The 20,667-nt window shown below is 38.6% G+C and overlaps 1 long non-coding RNA gene across 1 annotated transcript; it reads left to right on the top strand.

Annotated features, from left to right (window-relative positions):
• Positions 1–1,091: 1,091 nt before the first annotated feature.
• LOC129364848 (uncharacterized) lies at positions 1,092–1,874 on the top strand. Its single transcript, XR_008606479.1, has 3 exons — positions 1,092–1,185; positions 1,260–1,378; positions 1,447–1,874. It is a non-coding gene; the product is annotated as an uncharacterized LOC129364848 (long non-coding RNA).
• Positions 1,875–20,667: the final 18,793 nt, after the last annotated feature.

Here is a 20,667-nt window from a genome sequence, read left to right as displayed (position 1 = left end):
CATGGTTCATCTTCTTTCTGAATATTTTCAGTCTGTAAGGGGTTCTGTACCCCTCACAAACCGGGGGGTTGAAGTTAACCCACCACAGTAGATTACAGAACCACGCAGGTGAGAAAATTAAATAACACAAGACTGCAGGACAAGAGTGATATTCTGAAGCAATAATGTTGATAACAGCACATCACACAACTCACATTTTACATCATCAAGATCTAAAGCCATGAAGGGTATTTTTGTAGTCACTGAAATCTAAGACATGTTGCGAAACCTTTTCTTGAACTTTTGATTTCTGCTATTATGTGTGGATTTTTCCCCCACCCACGTACATTTTCCAGCTAAAATGATAATAGAAAGATACTTGGAACTATACAAACTACAGAGATTATGGTTTTTTTCTAAGGAATGAATGTGGCAATTTTATTTCTTTTTTTTATTATTATCTTGAATGTCATACTCCCACATAAAATATCTGAATCATTTGTCTGACAGCCAGTTAGCTATTTAACATGCTACTGCCAGGTAAGGTGTTCTAGGAAGTCAAGGCGAACCAAACGATGAACAGCGGCATGGCACCTCGCAGTTTATTTACTGACTTTTCAGACATGAGAAGGCAAAGGTGAGACACACACACAAGAATCCAGCAACAGACCGACATGACTCAAACTTAAATACTACAGGAAACAGGTGAGGGGAATATCCAATCAGGAGACACAGATGAAAATCATGGGCTAAATTAACAGAGGAGAATCAAGGCTCCAAGGCTGGAGAACCAACACATCCTTAAATCCATATGGACAAGAAATAAAACCTGACATCAGACAGAAAACTAAAACTATGAAACAAAAAACCCCACAACACATCCCATAACACTGACATCATGACAGTTACCATACATTCAGTTGGCCAAAGGAAAAACATCTTATACCTAAAAAGTTAAATATTACAAATAAGTATTTTTCTCTTTTGATGATTTACTGAAGTCCATGATAACCATTTGTGGTGGGATGGTGTTTCACCCTCCTCACTCTGCATACCAGCTGCAACAAGAAGTGCACCGTTGATTGGTGGGCGGGGCAGGTGCCTTTATAGCCAGGCAGGCCGCTGCAAGGTGCGTGTGTCTTTGTCTCCTCTGCTACATGCTGGCTGACTGAGTGGCCTGTGGTTTTGATCGGCTTACTGGAAATCGTAAGTGCCATTTGTACCATCTGGCTGGGATTGTGGTTTGGTTCTGGTGCTATACCTGCCGTGCGTTTCTGCAGCATTGTTTGCTGGCGTGGCATTGGCGGTTGCAGCTGGAGATTGTTGCGGCGTGTGGCTTCCATCTAGTCCTCACTTGTTGGTCCGCTTCCTCTCCGGGAAACTGTGCTTCCACTCCTGGGTAAGCTACCTGCCATTTTCATTTTACTTACTTTTCCTGGATCCACAGTAATGCATTTCCTGTTTTAGGCACCAATTGCTGTGGGCATTGCAGCGCTTTGGACGCTCTGCTGTCTTGTCCTGTCAGTGTGGCGTGAGCAGTTCAGAACGGAACCTGCTGCTATTTTGGATATGTGGGCGTGACTCCTTCGGTCCTGTTGTGAGCGGCTTCTGAAATCGGACATCAGCAATTATTCCATTGTTTGAAGTGTTTTGTTTGTTTGCAGTCTGTGCTTATTTGTTATTGGATTTATTATTCTTTTCTTTTTTTGCATGGCATGTTTTGTTTCATTTATTTCTTTTGGAATGATTTAATTTGTCTTTATTTCAGAGAATCCCTTCCCCTTCCAGGGACCAAGTAGTACGCCTGAAATGTGTTTTTAAAAAAGAGAAGTGTTTTAAGGAAATTGTTTAATAAACTATTATGTTTTAATCAGTGTTCTGGTGCGTCCTATAAATAAAAGGAACCTCGCCCCTCGGTCGGGTCACACATACAGTGCATTGCACTACCACCATGTGGCAGCATGATGTTAATTTCCTGATGTAGCAACACTTTTGTATCTGTATGTACTCAGATTATCTGTCCCTGAAATTGGGGCTCTAGATCTGATTGTTCCTGTTCTGCCTCCCTCTCCAGGGATAACCTCGGCCTGGGCTGCATTAGAAAGGGAACCACACTGGCTGCCTGCCAAGTCTGTGTACACAGCTGCTATGGCTTTGGTAAGAGTTAAAAAGTTAAAGTCATCTTTTTCCTTGAGTATCCATGAAGTTAACACTTATTTCATAAAATGTCATTTTCCAATTTCAATTTATTTTAACAAATACAAATTGTTCTAGCTTATTTAAAGTTTTTTTTTTAATTATGTGCAAAACGGTACCAACATGTAATTTTTTTCTCTATTTTTTAAAGGGACAGTATTATGTTAGATCTACTTTTTGAGCTTTACATCCTGTTATAACGTTATTCCATCATTGAAAACATTCCTGGCGTGCTGCCTTGATTCTTTCTTGGATGTTTCTGAAATCCTTTATCAATCCATCAACTTTATTTCTATGGCACATTTCAAAACCTGCTTTACATTAAAACAGAAATATGTAAAAATATACAAACAATTAATCTCCATGGCAATGTTGTGATGACTTTCTGAAGGTGGACTTTAGAAAGAGCAGGAGCTTCTTAAAGAGACAGAGGTCCAATTTCAAGGTGTTTTATTGGGAAGTCTAATCTCCATCTCCATTATATATTTAGCATTTTTATAAAAACTGAAGGTGATATTGTCACTTGACTGCATTATGAAATTACATTATGTGACTGAAAAAAGCATGATACTGCCCCTTTAAATCTACCAGGAATATTTCACAATCCTACTTTAAAAATTAAATTAGCACACTTGATTTTAGCACACAAGATTTTCAAAATAAATAAATCCAGTTTTGTCATTGTTATATAACGCATGATAAAGATTAATTTAGTGTTTATGACATCAATTTGTGTTTTCATTATTCTTTTAAATTTAAACAGCTATTTTCTTATTCTGGCTCTTGCTTTGCTCTTCCTCTCTAGCTGCTACTCTTCATTCTCAGCATGATTTTTTTTTCTTTTAACCATCAACAGCTGAATATCAAGTGTTCATTATCTGAGAACCCTCTCCACCATGCAGAACTGCTGCTAATGAGTTGGCATCAGCTATACATTCTTTTAATATAATTATTCACTCTGAGGTGAGTCACAGTGTGGGCCGCCTGCTTTGGAAGGAGAGTTTTCACCCTGGCATTTCCATGTTTGTTCACAGCAAAGAAAGAACACCATCTGTCAGTTTAAGACTTTAACTTATTAATGAAAAGTTGTCCGATTTTTTTTTTCTTTTTTACCAGAGCTAGAGTTCAAATGTTCTAAAACACAGCAGATTCCACATTTATTACTGTAAAGATAAATGCTGAGTACATTCAGGCTGCCTCCATAGCAAAGTCGACTTGAGCTGCTAATTGAAGCATTTCAATAATAGATCATCATCACTATGATAAAAACTTTGGTAAATATTTGAGTTCAGATCTGCTCCATGTGCAACTTTTGGGAATCATCTGAGTTTCTAAAGTTGAAAATTTCCAGGTTTTCACCAGCAATCTGTTGACTATTATAGCCAAGAGTTTCCTTTTTTTTTTTTTCTAAAAAAAATACTGATTTTGTTTAACATTTTTCAATTTTAAAAATTTCCAAGTGTTTTCTAGAAAGCCTCTTTTTTTTTTTTTTTTTTTTTGCAAAAATGTATTTTTTTCCCAATCTATAATAGCCATATTACATCATTGTATCAATCAGACCAACTAAAATTCAAATATGACTAATTTCTTTTCAATTTCTGGTGGCATAAAGTTCTGCCCATAATGTCCTAATCACACAAATCAGCCAGTTTCTTATGTGACAAACAACAGTGGAGCTTTTTCCAATGTCTTCTATCAGATAAGGTTCTTTTTCTCCGACTATAAAGTAAAAACCTGGAGGTTTAATAGTGCATTAACTTGAAGCGTGTTAGAGTGATCTGAGTTAAGCTGTTGCAGCAACTAAAAGCCTCTGGATATGTCGGAGCCTGTGAGCTGCTGCAGTGGCTCAAGCTGCTCTTTCATGATGGGAGCATTGGATTAACTCTGAAGGTGACCCCTCCCTGATCCACCGGGCTCCTCCGTTTGGAGTCTGACCGTCTATAGAAAGAACGGGGTTCGATCTCTTCAAACAGCAGCAGAAATTGTTGCTCTGGACAACACACCTCACAACGTTATGGTTGAGCCGTAATGCATCTGGGTGGTGGGTTTGAGGGACCAACACATATTTGTGTTCGTACAAGTTTTAGAACCGTGTCAGTGTATTTAGTTGAGATTTCATAGGATCAACACACACATTGTGCATGAAATATGTAGTTCTTCACTATTTTATGAATACATCAATAAGTGTGGTAAATATGTTAAGAGAATGACTAATAGCGCCTCCTGGGATTTTATTATAAACCTCAGACTCAACAGTCTGAATATAAATGCGTTGAACAATTTATTTTGTTGTAGGATATGCTGTGAGAGCTCTGCTGGAGTCAGCTGCACATTGTACAAAAAAAAACAGAAGCAAACTGTCATCCTGCTGCCACTTCCTGTCCACTTTGTCATCGTTTCTTTCAGTAGTGACATCCAGTTGTTGACCATGTGACTGGTGGGATGCAAAACAGTGTTTACATTGCAGTTTTGCAAAATACAGGCATTTCAATATGATTGAAAAACCATGTTTCTTTTTTTTCTTTCCAATTCCAATAAGTGAATCCATCCATCCATCCATCCATCCATCCATCCATCCATCCATTATTCCCAGCGGGGTCGGGAGTTGCTGGTGCCTATGTCCAGCTGCATTCCAGGCAAGAGGCAGGGTACACCCTGGACAGGTTGCCAGTCTGTCCAGACTCTGTGTTGCCCTGTGTTGTCTTGTATTGTTCTGTCTGTATGTCACAGGACAACACAGAGACAGACAGGACAAACAACCGTGCACACACACACACACTCACAGGGAGAATTTAGAAAGACTAATTTACCTAATGTTTACTTATGTTTTTGGACTATGGGAGGAAGCTGGAGTACCCAGAGAGAACCCACACATGCACAGGGAGAACATGCAAACTCTGTGCAGAAAGACCCAGGACCTTCTGGCTGCAAGACAACAGTGCTACCAACTGGGCAACCACAGTTAATTCTGTGGTTAATGGAAACGCTGCTTTGTTGCACTGCTGTACTGTCTTCAAGGAGTGTTATTTCTTCTGCAACAAATGCATTCAGGGTGCAACCTGAACTGAATCTCTTTCTGTACCATTCATCTCTCGGAACTCAAAATACAAGAACTCTTTATCTTCTGAGCAGGGAAGGGAAGGAAAATGTAACTGTTTGCCCAAAAGGCTGCAAAACTTTGCTCTCCGTGGAGATGGGCTGCAGAAAGAGATCGCTCTTGCTTCACCTTCATGCTGTGTTTCATTTTTGCTTTTTAATAGAAGTGTCAAGCAGCTCTCAGGGGTGCTCCACTTGTGGGGAATGAGAATTAATTGGAGGATTATAGCTACATGCACCCTACACCCTGTCCTGACTCCTAACATGGCTTTAGGGTCTGCAAGGCCGCTTCTCCTCACTGCTGACTCTGGCTTTATGTGGAAGGCTGCATGCAGCCATTAGAAAAGGAGAGCAGTAACTCTGTTCCCGTCGCAGATCATTTGTGTTTCTTGTCTTCTATTCTAGGATGGCAGCATGTATGGAAGCGTTTTTACTTTAGCAGTGATGTTGGAAGATTCATCTTCATTCTGGAGGTTTGAGTCCCAAAAGAAACCATAAACATGGCAATAAATATTTTTTAATATAATATTTTTTTCGACAAAACATTTTGGTGCTAGAATTCACTTTTTTGACAGTATCAATAGAGATTTATATTGCAAAACTGCAACAGAAACCTTTTTTTTTTAAATCATACAAGTCACATGATCGACAACTCAATGTTGCCACTGTTGCAATCCACAAAGAAGAAAGATGACAGGAAGTAGTTGAAGGATGATGGTACTGGATGCTTTTTAATGACTTATTGTGCAAGGACTTGTAAACAATCATGCTCTGTTTTAGAATTGTTTCCCGTAGTTTTAGCAATGTCAAGGAGGAAATGAACCTGTTCAATCCATGTTGGCCAGATATTGAGCAGGTAAGAGGAGTGACATTTTATTGCAAGCATGCTAGCAAAGTGTTGTTTACAGCACAAACAATTTCTGGTCAGCTTCATAGCGTGGATTCCTTCACAATTGCCTCATAAGCCAAACATCAAACATAAAATCACATCCGACCGTTTCAAACTTTAACAGAGGTCACACCTCCTAGAGCAGGGGTAGGGAATTCCAGGCCTCGAGAGCCAGTCTCCTGCAACTTTTAGATGTCTCCCTGGTCCAACACAACTGGTTCAAATAGCTGAATCACCTCCTATATGCAGTCAAGTTCTCCAGAGTTCTGCTAATGACCCCATTATTTGACTCAGGTGTGTTGACGCAGAAACACATCTAAAAGTTGCAGGTGACCGACTCTCGAGGCCTGGAGTTGCCTACCCCTGGTCTGGGCGAAGCAAAGCATAAAAACCTGCGAACGGCAGGGTTTTACTAGGCTACATATGTATAGGTACTGAGTCAACTTGAGTAGTCAAGGTGCAAGTTTATCTTATCTGAAATATATTGAACACTGTTTGCAGATGCTGCTTTGACTTTGTCTTTTTTACTCTATCCCTAGTACCACATGTTCTAGGACCAGTGTTTTTCAGACACAATTCAGATTTCTGTTCCAGAGAAATGTTTCTGAGGCGCCACCTCACCTACAACTTTCTTTCCTTGCTCTGCCGTCTTCTTCCTGCTTTGGATGATTCGCGGTGCCTCTTGACGACTCAGGAAACTTTCACAAAGGTGGTCTCCATTATCCACATTTTCATGGTCCCGTTTTGTTGTTTGGAAGACGGATATAAGCTGTGATTACTTGTAAGTGGACTGTGATTCATAAAGGGAACACTGCCGGCAGATGGTCAAGTTCTTGGCTTTACAAATCTGAATTTCTACCGGCAGATGTAGATGTGTTATTATGGATCGTATGCACTGCTTTCTAAATGAGCACACTCTGCTCTGTGGGCACCAGACCAACTGTTGCTCCTCTTTCATGCCTTTTTCCCTCTGGAGAATGAAAATAGGAACGACCTAATGTGACCTGATAGCGCTGCATGATGAGATTTTTTACGTCAGTGCTAGGACCTTGCTAAAGTATTGAGTCCGCAATGGGACTCATTAGGATTTTATGAGACAGATCACCACAAAGTAGCATATATATTGTGACATGGTTGAAAAATGATGTGTGATTTTTCTCACAAATGAACGTCTGAAAATCATTTTTATTCAACCCACTGAGTCGACACTGCACCTACAAGTCTCTTTACTCATCTATTGCTCATTCTTCTTTACAAATTAGCTAATATCCCTCAGATTCAGTGTCTCTGAACTGCAATTTTAAAGTCATGCTTTAGATTTTCAGTTAGATTTAGGTCTTTGGGCTTTGACTGGGCCATTCTAACACCATTTTATAGTTGCTCCTAATACCCTGTTAAAAGATGCACCGCCCTCAAAGATTGAAATCTCTTCATGCCTCTGCCGCCACTGCCATGTTTCACAATGGGAATGGCTGATTGAAGGTGATGCACAGTTAAAGTAATTTGTCACCAGGCACAGAGTTTTTGCATGTATAAACCAGAAAAGTAAGAAAACCTTCTTCATGTGAAACTACATTCCATCATCAATACAATACTGTGGCAGTGCATTCTTAACAGGAACTAATTCAAGATTCTGAATGACCAGATTAACTGTTGGTTTTAAGAATCTAGAACAAAGTTCCAACAAGATAAAGTTAGAAAAAAAAAAGAAAAAAAAAAGAAAAAAAAAAAAATATATATATATATATATATATAACATGGAGGAGTCTTCATGAATGTTTATGACTGTTGTCATGGAAGATCACTTGATCGTGACACTCAATGCAAAGTTGACAACTTTTTAAATGAACTTTTAATGCAGGTTTTAATGGAACTTTGCATTAAAACTTTTCATTATTCACCAAATACAAAGTTGATGCTTTTAATGCAACTTTGCATTAAAAGTGTCATTATTTACTGAAAGGTACTTCATGACAACAGTGACAAATATTTTTGAAGTGTCCTTCATGTTCATATCAGGTATTATGTCATGTTTATGACGGTTGTATGCACACCTCAATTCACATAGTTACCAAAAAGGAATTTTGTAACGGTGAAGAAATGAGGAATGAAGAACAAAAGATATTCTCATTCTCCAAGCTTATTATCTGTAAGACACAGTGAGTAGTCTCTACTCTGTGTCTCCTGTAAGGGGACACTCATAAGAAATCTCCTAAGCCCCCCCATCCTTCTACAATGAATCACTGTGAAGAATCAAACCTCTGCTGCTGTACTCTGGAAACTCACCGACTGCCATGACTGCTCCTTAGCAGCTCCTCTCTGCTCCCTCCACCTACACCTGCTTGCTGTCCGCCAACGCTCGTCATCTTCCCCTCCTCTGAGCCATAATCATCCTCAGACCGGTAAGATACCTCGTCACCCCGAACACTCTTAAATCTCACCAGCTGCTCAGCAGTATCCTCTCCCTGCTCCTCTTCCCCTCCGAACTGCTTTCTCCAAACTATTAATAGAAGCCGCTTTAGGCCAGCTTAAACATTCACTGTGGGAAAATAACCTTTATTAAAAGCTGCAGTTGTGTTTCCTGAGTAATCTCTGCATGTGGGTTCAAAAAATGCCATCAACACAACAGAACCAACAGAGTTAACCATCAGTAGGAGGTGAAGGAGTTTTATCTTCCCATGGCGGCTGGCCACACATACTGGCAATACTTTTGGCCTCTCCAGGTCTGACCAGTGTTCTCATCAACCACGAGAGCCTCCTCATCACCAGGAGGTGATCAGTTGACACCATGCACTCACCAGTTTGCCCAACCTCCAGCAGGCCCCAGTGAACCAGGTCTGGGCGAGAGAACACAGTTCCCATCCATATTTCTCATCATAACCTCATATCTGGGATCTGTTGAGGCAAGTGACCCTAACGGGGTCATAATGCCTCACCTCGGTGCTGTATTTCCTCAATGTTATTGGGATTCTGTTTTGCCCATGTTGCTAGAGATGATTAAAATGTACCTTGTGTGTTTACATTTTGTTGGAGACATTTTTATTATCATTATATATGCTTTATTCCACAATAAAGTAGTGGAAGAAACACACACAAAAAAAAGATTCTGATCCACTTCTAAAGGCCCCTTTGGTGCCCAGCAATTTGGGTTGTGTGGTAATCTCACATTCTGTAACCAGAATAGAGAGTCGACTTATCACTGAGGACAAGTCAAAGTTGTTTCACAACAGGAAGTTGATGCTGGGGTTTGGTTCATGTCAGGTTTGTGCAATGCTGGATACTTTTTGCAACACATATATCTTCACTTCTTTCCACTCACAAGGACATTTCTGTCAACTTTCCCTGGACTAATTCTCCAACTCCTGATTGCTTTCTGTGCATCAACTGCAGGCATTCTGACATTTGTGTTGCTGGAAGCAGAGACGGGGGGCAAAACGCTTTGTGTGCTCCCCAAATTTACTTTGGCAGGCGTTCCGCTGACTCTTTGAAGCAAATGGAGCCATTTCCCCTCTTTTTTTGTTTAATGGGACTTGCTTATAAATTCTGTGTTTTCTAACGAGTACTTCCGCTGGGCATGGGGGCTACGTATTTAACACTCAGCTGGGACGTGGATAGAACTGTAAAAACACTACAGTCCCTGTTTATTAATGTAGAACTGTAAAAATCAGCACACCCAGGTAATTCATTTCATAAAGCCTTGCATGTTTCCATTCATTGTGTAAGATGTGGTAATGCAGTTTAACGTTGACCATGTTGGAAATCCACTGGATAGTAGTCAGAATGTTCACATCTACACCATAAACAATGGCTTGTCTCTTCCCGTCTGAGTTATGTGTTGCTGTTATTGTTAGCCTTATATACCGGTAATATTGAAAGTACATATGGGTTTTATGGTTAAATGTTTTGATGCAGCTCACTGATCTGTGGGTCAGTAACAGACTCATCTATGTTCCATGAATTCTTTCAGCCACAGTCTTCATCCTCGTCAACATCATCCTCATGCCTCTCTTCCTGTCTGGCTTTGGCTTTTCTTTAATCTCCATCCACCTCACAGAAACCTTCATTAAAACATTTAAGATAAAATCATCAATTTTACTACTTATTTCAACTGATTGCCACCTCTGGACCTTCCTGTCCTCTTCCTGAATCTCAGGCTGTCCAGATACTTCCTGTCCTAAACCAGTAGAGTGCACAGCATGATTGAACTACACTATCACCATAATATAAATATAAACAATGTAAAATTGAAATTTGTCCTTTGTTTCTGATTTTGCTTACAGTCTTTGTCTTGAAAAATGATTCAGTTTTCTCTTTTACCTTTTCTATTTCTGAATCTTACAGTTTCTATCTGCCCAAAGATAGCAGGAAATGTAAGGGAGCAGTATCCGATAAATTCACTTCATCATGTTATAATGTTATTCCTCTCTCAAAAACAAATGTAGACTGTTGCTAACCAAGCTACATTCACCTCGCTAGATCCATATTTGACCCAGAAATTTGTTGACAAAATCATCCAATCAAGAACTTGAAAGTGAAAACCTAGTCAATTTCTCTTCTATCATAGTGTCCTTTAAAAATGCTTGTTTTCCTGGAACATGTTGCTTTGATCCTCCATATTTAGTTCAGGTAGGTTCATCATCAAGCCCAAGAATTTCTGTGTTCTGAAGTCTTGAACCACAACAGTTCAACACCCGACTGTTTTCTTTAATATACACGTGACAACATCAGTGAAATAAGTCTGCATTTCACAATGTCTATTGCACAACAGGTGCACAGCAGGCAGTTCTTTCTCTTACATCACTGTTCCGCCCCGACTATTGACACTTTAACTTTTAGCTGATGCTGAATGAATGGCTGTTTATGCTCTAGCAGTGTTGATGGACTGGAAAAGTTCAGCTTCAAGGCTCTAACCGTGAAAATTACAACTATACAGCTAAAAAAGTCCATCTGAACATTTAGATTGCTGGTCAAAGTGGCCTTTGAATCAAACATAAGACTTTCCTGAAGTCTAATAAACAGGTTGCTAAAAGACTTTTTTTGTTGTCAACAATTTTGACTTCTTCAAACTTTGCAGCCTTTTAAATAAAAAGTCTTATGGTTTTATTGGTTTTATTGTCTTCAGGACACTTGAGTTCAGCAGGTATGTGGCTGTATAATAAGGAAAAAACACGTAGACTTTTTTTTTTCACACTCTGCAGGAATTGGTACACAAGAACATGTAAATGTGTTTCTCTCTGAGGCTAATTGCTGGGACTCCTGGAAGTGTAGGATAACCTATATAACATGTTATCCAACCAGGCCTTCTATACAATTCACAGACTGTGATTGTCGTATGGAGACTGGCTTCATGATTCATGGGGGTGTCCTAATGTACTCCCTGTGTGTTAACATTTGGTCTATGAAAACATATGGATGCTTCACACATGCAGCATAGAGTGTGTAAACATCTGGTTTCAACTGTTCATCAAACATGGAGGTGTAATAATACATACTGGCTTTATTGGCACAAGAAAAGATTACCTTTTTACCAACAGACTTTGGAAAAAAAAATAAGAATCTCCATCCAAGTTTATTTTTAAATGTCAGAATCAGAATAATAGCCAACTTTATTGGCCTAGTTTAAGTACACAAGCACACCGGAGTCTCCACTTTGTTGAGCATGATAAGCGCCAGGTGGTTCTGACCTCACCAGTACACCAGTCAAAAACCACTTCGTGTCTGTATGCAGAGAGCAGACACATCGTTCTCCTGGATCAGAGGAGTTCCACAGAGGAGGTCTGCTGAGGTGAAGTCAGTTTTAAAAAAAGAGACGAGAACAGGGGATTTAACACAACACACACACACAAACGGACTGACAGGATCTCCTCAGGTGCATGTTCACCGCAACAACTCCTTCCTTTGTTCAATAATCGCCTTTGACTGTACTAAAGTGTTTGCAATGTGTTCACTGCTTCTTGATGTCCACAACTTGAAAACTGACAAAGTAGTTTTGAGAATTTCCTTTCTGTTATGAGAAATGCACCAAAGCAGCTCATAAAGATTATAAATAAAGCCATAATCTCAAACCTAATCAGGTGGCTTTTGTTGTCTTTAAAATGAGCTTGCTTCATAAAAAAGGCAAAAACAGAAGAAATTTATGAGACAACTTTTTTACTGCACTGTGTTGCCTATAGCTGAACTCCTTGTTCATATCTAAGATAATAAAAGTGACTTTTTTACTTCTGCTCTTTGTCTTGCTGACCATCGTATTCAGGAAAAAAAAAGTGAAACTTTCAGAATTCGTAAGGGGCATGACCTCTGTATTGAATATTTCATGAAGCTTTAACCACAGTGACACTCTTCAGAAGCTGCGGGTCAAAGGGTGTGAAAACCAACATGTCAAGCTGAAACCACACAGGATTTATTGCTTTACTAAAACTGAAATAAACAATCCAATCTTTTTTTATTTTTCCTCAGCAAAGTTCTCATTAAGTTCGCAGGTTATTGAGCATTGCTGACTTGTCTCTTTGTTTTCCCCTCTACGTTTGCTTTTCTTTACTCATTTGAAATCCTTGAAATGGCAATGATAAAAAAATAGGTCTTAAATTGAGGATTTTGAAATCCAAGCACAGTGAAAACATATCTTTTTATTTTTATCATCAAAAAAATATTTGCTTTGGATGTTATTTGTTAATGGAGCAATGAATCAGATCTTTAGAGAAGACTTCATCCAGTGTATTCTGTGGTGGTTCCTCAGGAAGACTGATGGGAGGACAGACAGACGTAATCCAAACGCTGCATTGATCTGTTGTGGTGAGGAGAGAGTGAGCGAAAGGGCAGAACCCTATTGAGATTTCTTATTAAGCAATCACAGCATACTGAGCTACTTAGGTGTGGGTTGTGGCCTGACCAGGTTGCAGGGGACTCCGTGTCTGTATGCAGAGAGCAGACACATTGGGAAACCTAATCCTCCCTCACTTCAACAGGAGAGTGGATTTGATGACTTGACTGACGACTGGAGGGGAAACGAATGTCTTAAGCCGGAGATAGACTGAAGGACTTTCCTAGTCTTGAATGAAGAATAGGAATTATGTTTAAGTTGTTTCACTACGTAAACACACTTAACTAAATCTGCAGCTGGATCTCGTACTATAGAATGATTCAGACCAACTGAAGCCAAGGAAACACATCGAGCTCTCGTTGGAGCTGTTGTGAGGGTGATAATTTGAGGTTGGAACAAACACACCAGCAGGTGAAATGAGATCTTGTCAGAAGTCGTGTTTTCATTACAACTATGCGCAAAACTTTGTCAATATTCCACTAATGTGGGAAGAACACAATTTCAATTGCGGTGTTTTCATTAAATAAGAAACTAAATGAACCAACGAAATGAACCATTTATTTGAACAGATGAATGCTTCATATTTCAACAGCATTGGTTTTTACCAATATTTTTACATCAGAAATAAAGTTCAGAGACAATAATTACTGCTATATGTTTGAAAGGCTTTTATAAAACTGTTAAAATTTGGCTTGAATACCAGTATTTGCTACAGTATGTACTACAGATGGCCTTCCACCTTAGATTCTTCTTATTAGTTGTTGAATACAAGCAGATTTTATCTGAAGTGCCTCAAGTGGATGAAAAACCAAATCAAAAAGAATTAAAATTTTTATGCCTCAGATGAATACAGAAAGGATCTGTTAAAGGAACAAATCACTCTTAATTTGTTGTGCTCCAACTACAATAGAAAAAAAAATAATTAGGGAAATTGAATTTAGTTTAAATCAAAGCCACATTTAAACTAATGAACAGGTTCTAAGTTTAACTGAAACTTATATCAGGAAACTGTGACTGACAATAGCGATAGTTTACTTGATTGTTTTGATCAAATCACAAAGCATAACTGAGAGGGAGTTGAAGGGGACATGCTTTCATATTTGATCAAATGCTGAGTAGAACGTCTGTTCTGTAGGTACAAAGTTACTCTGTTAACCCTTTCTGTAGAAGTCTAGTTCGTCCACTGCTCCTGGGTCTGACCTGGGAATTAATACAACCAGTGGAGGGATAAATCTGTCCCCAGATAAATACTTGGGCTGCCTTATAATTAGAATTATAAATGTGATTTTCTCCTCACACATGGCATAATTGTACAGAGTAGAACGTCACACCTGCAGGGTTTTGTTTTACATCTATTTGCACATGCAAATAGAGGCGTGTCTGTGGAAGTGTCTGGTAATCCCTCATGTGAACTTGGCGGATATACAGCACAAAGGAAATGTGACTAAATCCTTCTCTACACACACTTTTATTCATGGGGACTGCATAAGCTGGATTTAAACATATACTCGTAAAAGAAATCCATGCAAGTGTTTGTGCATGAGCATGTAACAGAGAAGGAGGCAAAAGCAGTGACTTGGATTCTACTTGGACTCCATGTTTAAGTTTTAACTTGATAGTTTTCACCTCATGTAATCAAAAGTAAAAGCAATCCAACAGAGAACTCAACTCTGACAACTGCTGTGTGTCTCATTGTGAAAGAATGTGCTTGATTATTCGCCAGTCATATTGGTGGCTTGGCTAATGGCTTATAAACATTTTGTTCATGTTAGCTATAGCTTCATAATAATTAGCACATGTAGAAGTCATTTCCCTTGATGTGTGAAAACCAGGGTTTACTCTCTGAGTTATGCACTTGTAAAAAGCGCAGTAAAAAAATGCTTTATGATGTCAAAAACTTATTTGGTGTGTGAAGTGGACAATTCAGAGACTGAGATCGAGACAAAAGTCAGGGAGCAAAAACAATCTTTAATATGTCTGCAGATGGATTTTTCCTGCTTCAGGAAAAATCAAAATCTGTTCTGGCGAACTCACAGTTACAGTCACAGTTACACTGTTACTTTATACACATCTTTATCATGTAACATAGAGGGGACTTGACCCTTAGAGGCTTAGAGAACAAACATTTCAAAAACAAGAGGGAACAAAGAAAGAAGATTTGATTTCTGTTGACCAGGCGCTAGGGTTAAAGATTCATCTTTGTGTGGTCACTCGCCACGTCAGCACAAGTTTACGCTTCGACAACAACTCCAGATTTGATATCTCTTTCTGCCCTCTATTATGCTTATGGGATGCAGATACTAAACACATCTTCCCCTGTGCAGAGGAGGCCAAAGGAGGAATAGCGAGTTCCACAGGCAGTCTAATCAGCAGAGTGTAATCAGCAGAGTCCGACAGGCAGTTTCTAACAGAAAAACATCTTGACTCATATTGACTGTGATACATTAACACATGCTGCAAGTACACAAATGGAACTATGCAAATAAATGGAATTGTATTTGCAATTCCATTTTAATGGAAAATCTCCATTTAATGGAAAATCTTTACAGGTGCCTCTGACAAAGTTTTGGGTCAGCACCTGAAAGCACCTGAAAGCCTGAAGCAGCGGAACGTCCAATTACAAATATATATATATATATATATATATATATATATATATATATATATATATATATATATATATATATATATATATATATATATATATATAATATATATATATATATATATAAACAAAGATAATAAAGATCTAAAAACTGGTGGTTCAATTTGAATTTTATGCTGCAATCACTATTGATTTATAGTATTAATTCTTTCTTTCTATATTTTTTTTTACAAAATTAATTTATGGAATCTGCTTTGTATATAGCGTGATGCAGTTTGGTAACGATCAGTGCTACAAGCAAAAGCTTAAAGCTGCAATGTGAAACTTTCACAAAACAATATGAGTTTTTGACATGTGTTCAAACTGTCATATGCTGTGACAGTAAAGTATCATACAAACATTGTGTGAAACAAAAATTCAGCTCCTAAACCTCCTCCCAGTGGCCCTACAGCCATCTGAAGAAACACGCTTCTAGTCAAAAACAACCAATCAGAGCCAGAGGGAGGGCCTTAGTGCTGTCAATCAAAGGTTTAAAGAAAATATTATTAAGATTGAAAGATTATTATCTTTCTTTGTTATAATTCAGAACTAATCATAAACAGTACATGTTTGGAATCCAGTCTTACAGCAAAGCAGTGCTAGGGGTTCATTCAATCTCATGGATTTAAAGAGAAAATGTTAATTTCAATCTTTAGAAACGTGAGACACGACTTAAGACTTGAGAGGCAAGTCTTGAGTCTCAAAAGAGATTTTAGATTTTAAGATTTGTGGTGAAAGATTTAAGACCTGGATTTGAACTTGTCCCCTCGAAATCTAACTTGAAAAATGACTTCACAACATCTGCGAAAAGTCACAGATCCTAACAGATCTGCCTCTGTAACCACAGCAAAATGTGACTCTAGAAGTTTTGACTCAGGTGAGTCAGAAAACAACACAAACAAATGGAAACTTTTCCTTCTACTTCCCACATAAGCTCTACTATGTGTTGCTTCATAAAGAATCAACTAAATATTATGAAGTCTGTGGTTGCAACATGACACAATGTTCAAGTATTCAATGGTCATTAATACTGGTCCAAAACTGCATGTTCCCAATCTCTGTTTTATTTAGAATATAATGGAAAGGCTCAGCAGATATAATGAGCTATGTGACATTTCTTGCCAATGCCTATCTCAGAGTGACTGGCAGGTTTCATTCACACCTAAATGTGAACTTTAAAATTTAAGATAATTGTTACTAAAGTCTGATCCACAGTTCCATGCAGGACTTTCACCGTTACATGGCAGCTAATGCAGTTTCTTTCCTGGTATTTTTTGTAGGAGATTTACATGCTGCTGATGTTGTTTCTCCTCAGATTTAGATTCTAAAATCTTCAGTACAGATAATAGTATATTGTTATTATCAGAATGGGTACAGTTATGCAGAGCACCATTTACCACACACTTTCTATAGAACCCTTCAAATATGAAGTGCTGGGACGAGTGTTTGACTGGAACAAGAATGAAGCTCGAATGCGGCCTGTTTGGCCCAATGAGTCACTTTTGCAATTTTGTTAGCTCGCCACTTCAATTTGTCAGCAAGTATCGTTGTCAGCCGTTGGGATTTCACGGAGTATACCTTTAATGGGGATTCATGACGACCGCACTGACCCCAGATCAGTGGGGTTATCATGTCTCTCACTGCAACAAAACAACCAAATAAGTCATGACGATGACTGCAAGAGGAGCGCTCTGCTCCAGGAGTAAAAGTCTCTGCTGGTGACACACTGATGCAGGGAGGGAGGAAGACAAATTGCTTTCAGGCTCGGGGCTTAAGTTTCGTCTTCATGTTGATAGACTCGATTCTGATCAGGCAGGCAGGTGAAGGCAGCGCATCCAGGACAACGGGGGATTTAGCCATGCAGCAGACCAACGGACTAAAGGCATGCTGGCATTTAGTGAGACAGATGCAGCAGCACCTGGATGACACTGAGGATGACAAACAGAGAACTCTGACAGATGGAGAATTTCTATCACAAATCTGGTTTGAGGTTAATGCTGTTACTTATCTACACGTTCTAATAAGGAGACACTGGGGCTGGATGAGTCCACAGGAACTCTTCTGCTACCTGATTAAGGGACAGAGGATTGTACCACATGTACAAGTACATGTACAAGTACATTTCTGCAAAAACATTTAGTAATCTTAAAAATGTTCTAGAAAAAAATAAAACAAATATGACTTTCAGATTTTCAAAAGTCAAACATTTTTGTCATTTTATGCTCAGAATTTTCCATTTTTTTGTATAACATGACAGATTATTCTACAAATTTCTGAGTTTTGCCTAGCAAATTTTCAGCTTTCAAAACTGAAACCTTGTAAAAAAAATGGCAATTTCTGAAATAAATTACTCTTTGGCAAGAATTTATTCCTCCTATTTTTTTTTATATCAACAATACCAAACTGTTTTTTTTTTTTTTTAATCTCCTCCTAAAGCTTTACCTCTCATCACGATTGCTATGTGAGCAGTAAATGCAAGTATTTTTACAAACTGTCCAGTAAGGATGAAATTCTGTAGATTGTTTTCACCGTTCTTTAAAGAAGAAGATTTTTGAAGAAGAGTTGATGTGTGTGTGATGTGTGTCAATGAGCATAGAAAATTTAATTCCAGCTCAGAGATCTTGAGTAACTCAGGGAGTGATGATGTTCACATATCAATACGCCGCTCCTTTCTTCTCAGTCACACACAAATGAGAACATGGGAGGCAACTCAGGGTTCATTTTTTCAAAATCCACAGGAAGGTACACCATAACTTTTAAAACAACAACAACAGCAAAACAGTTACACATTGCTATTTTTTTAGATAAAATACTTCTGTTTCTGTAAATGACAGATCACCAGATATTGATATCGAAAGTCTGGCACTACAGAAAAACTGTTATCTACATTAATGTCACATAAGTGATACACACATACATGCACTACTGCAATCACGGTGTTAGCTCTGCCTCAAACAGGCTGCAGTGATAAAAAGCTAATCGGACCCATGTTGAGTCGGCAGGCTGTGTGGAAGAATGTCATTTAGCAGATAGAGTCTATCCACCGTAACAGTTTGAGTGCTGAGCAACTCTCTTCTCCTCTCCAACTCCTGCAGTCCAGACAGGGTTCTCTGTGTTTCTCATTTTGGCCCTGCTTGGGGTCCAGAGCGGTCCAGCATCAATCCTGTACAGACAAATGACACCAGGCCTCTGTTTGACCCACGAGCAGCCGAAAAGTGGGACCCAGAAGCATTTTGTGTTCGTGACCCAGCTCATGTCTGAAAAGGCAGAAAAATGACATTCCCTGCAGCAACTTTCTGCTGAGCAGACAGACGTGACTGAGGGAAAACTAAGACCTCAAGGCGGCTTTGGTGGAGTTTAGCTGTGGCGGAAAACCAAACTGAGACTTAACTGGGAAACACAAAAAACATCAGCTTTCCTAGAGAAGACTCTTCTAAGATTGAAACCATCGTACTGAGAAACTTGGAGAAGAATAAAAAAGAAAACTTGGACTCTGTCTGCCAGCTTTGCCTTCATTATGCTAAGAAGATAGCAATAGCTTCTTCCAGAGTAGTTTAGTTACAAAAAACATAACATTTTTAAATGTACAGAAAATAAAGTTGAAGGAGTAAATTGCAATACACATAATTTTCTTAGATCTTTTCTATATATTTTCTGTGTGGGCCCTGACTTTAATTAAAGATTTGTATTTCTCAGTACAGGAGGTTAATGTAGAGGGCCTCTTGAAAAAATAAAAGCATTATTAGGTGAGAATCTCATTGATGCATTTAAATCTAAAATCTTAAAAGTTTACTCTGCTGAAAAAGGAACCATCTTCTGTTTTGTTTTCATTCTTTCAAAAAGAATAAAACACATAATTGAAGCTAAATTGGAAAATAGAAGCCCTAAATAGTTATAAAAAGTTAAAGATGAAGAAATGAGAAACAAACCAATGAATGTGAACTAAAAATTCATCAAACTATTATAGTTTTGAAATAAGCACTACTGACAAAATATCCTCTGATGAAAATCTGAATTCAGTTGCTATTTTAAAATCTGACATTTTATGTTGAACGGGGTTTTCTCCCCTCAAAATGTGTGGGAATAATTAGCATAGAAAAACAAAGAAAAAACTTTGACACAACGATGAAACTTGAGTGACAGCAAAGAACGTTTTATCACTCTGAGCAGATTATAACAAGTTATAGTCTTCTAAGGACGGACAGCTTGTCAAACAAAGTATGCAGCAGGCGTCGAGAAACATCTCCAGAATCTCTTCAAAATGGATATAAGGCACCGGTGGGGTGGCAGCACTTCAGCAGTATAACACCTGCAGCAGACATTGATTTGTGTATCACAGGCTCAGGAAAAAGAAAAACTATAAAAATGCAAATGTTGTGGATTTATTTCACCCAAAGCAGAACAGTTGAGTTTAACACGAAGATGTGTTTACAGTCACAAACAGCAGCAATGTGAAGCCTGTCGGCTGCAATGAGCAGCGAGGCGTTCGAAAACAAACTGTGCTGTCAGCATTTTCTCCAAATAACAACAACAAAAAAAATATTCACTGAGAGACATCACACTTTCTGCTCTTTATTGCAACGCACAAGCCAGTCATGGATTCAGGTGATGAGCTTTCATGGTCACAAACGTTTCTCTTACTCTGCACTTTTTCCACTGTGACTGTTTAGTATAATACTGAGTTCAGGCGACTCAGTGAGCCAATTGGTTTTCATAAATAACATTTAAAAACATTTTCTAAGACTGCAAAAAGTTTCCCTTAGAATAGCATTTATTATTTAAATAATAATAATAAAAAAATCTGCTTATATGATATTACAAGTATGTCTTGGCTTCAAAACATATCCAGTTGCTATCACTATGGATGCTATAATGAGATACATCTGGTACAGACACCTAATGTAGTGATTTTCCCTCCAATGCATCTCGGTGACCTCTAACCAGTGACCTCTAACCAGTGACCTCTGACCAGTGACCTTTGACCAGGGGTGGACAGCACAAACTAAAACGTTGGTTGTGCTAGGCCTAATCATAGACAGTTTT

Source organism: Poeciliopsis prolifica, unplaced genomic scaffold, assembly GCF_027474105.1.
Source record: "Poeciliopsis prolifica strain line A6 unplaced genomic scaffold, Auburn_PproV2 SCAFFOLD012, whole genome shotgun sequence".
NCBI classification, from domain to species: domain Eukaryota; kingdom Metazoa; phylum Chordata; class Actinopteri; order Cyprinodontiformes; family Poeciliidae; genus Poeciliopsis; species Poeciliopsis prolifica.
The sequence above is the reverse complement of the archived record's forward strand: the minus strand, read 5'-3'. Positions and strand labels throughout refer to the sequence as shown.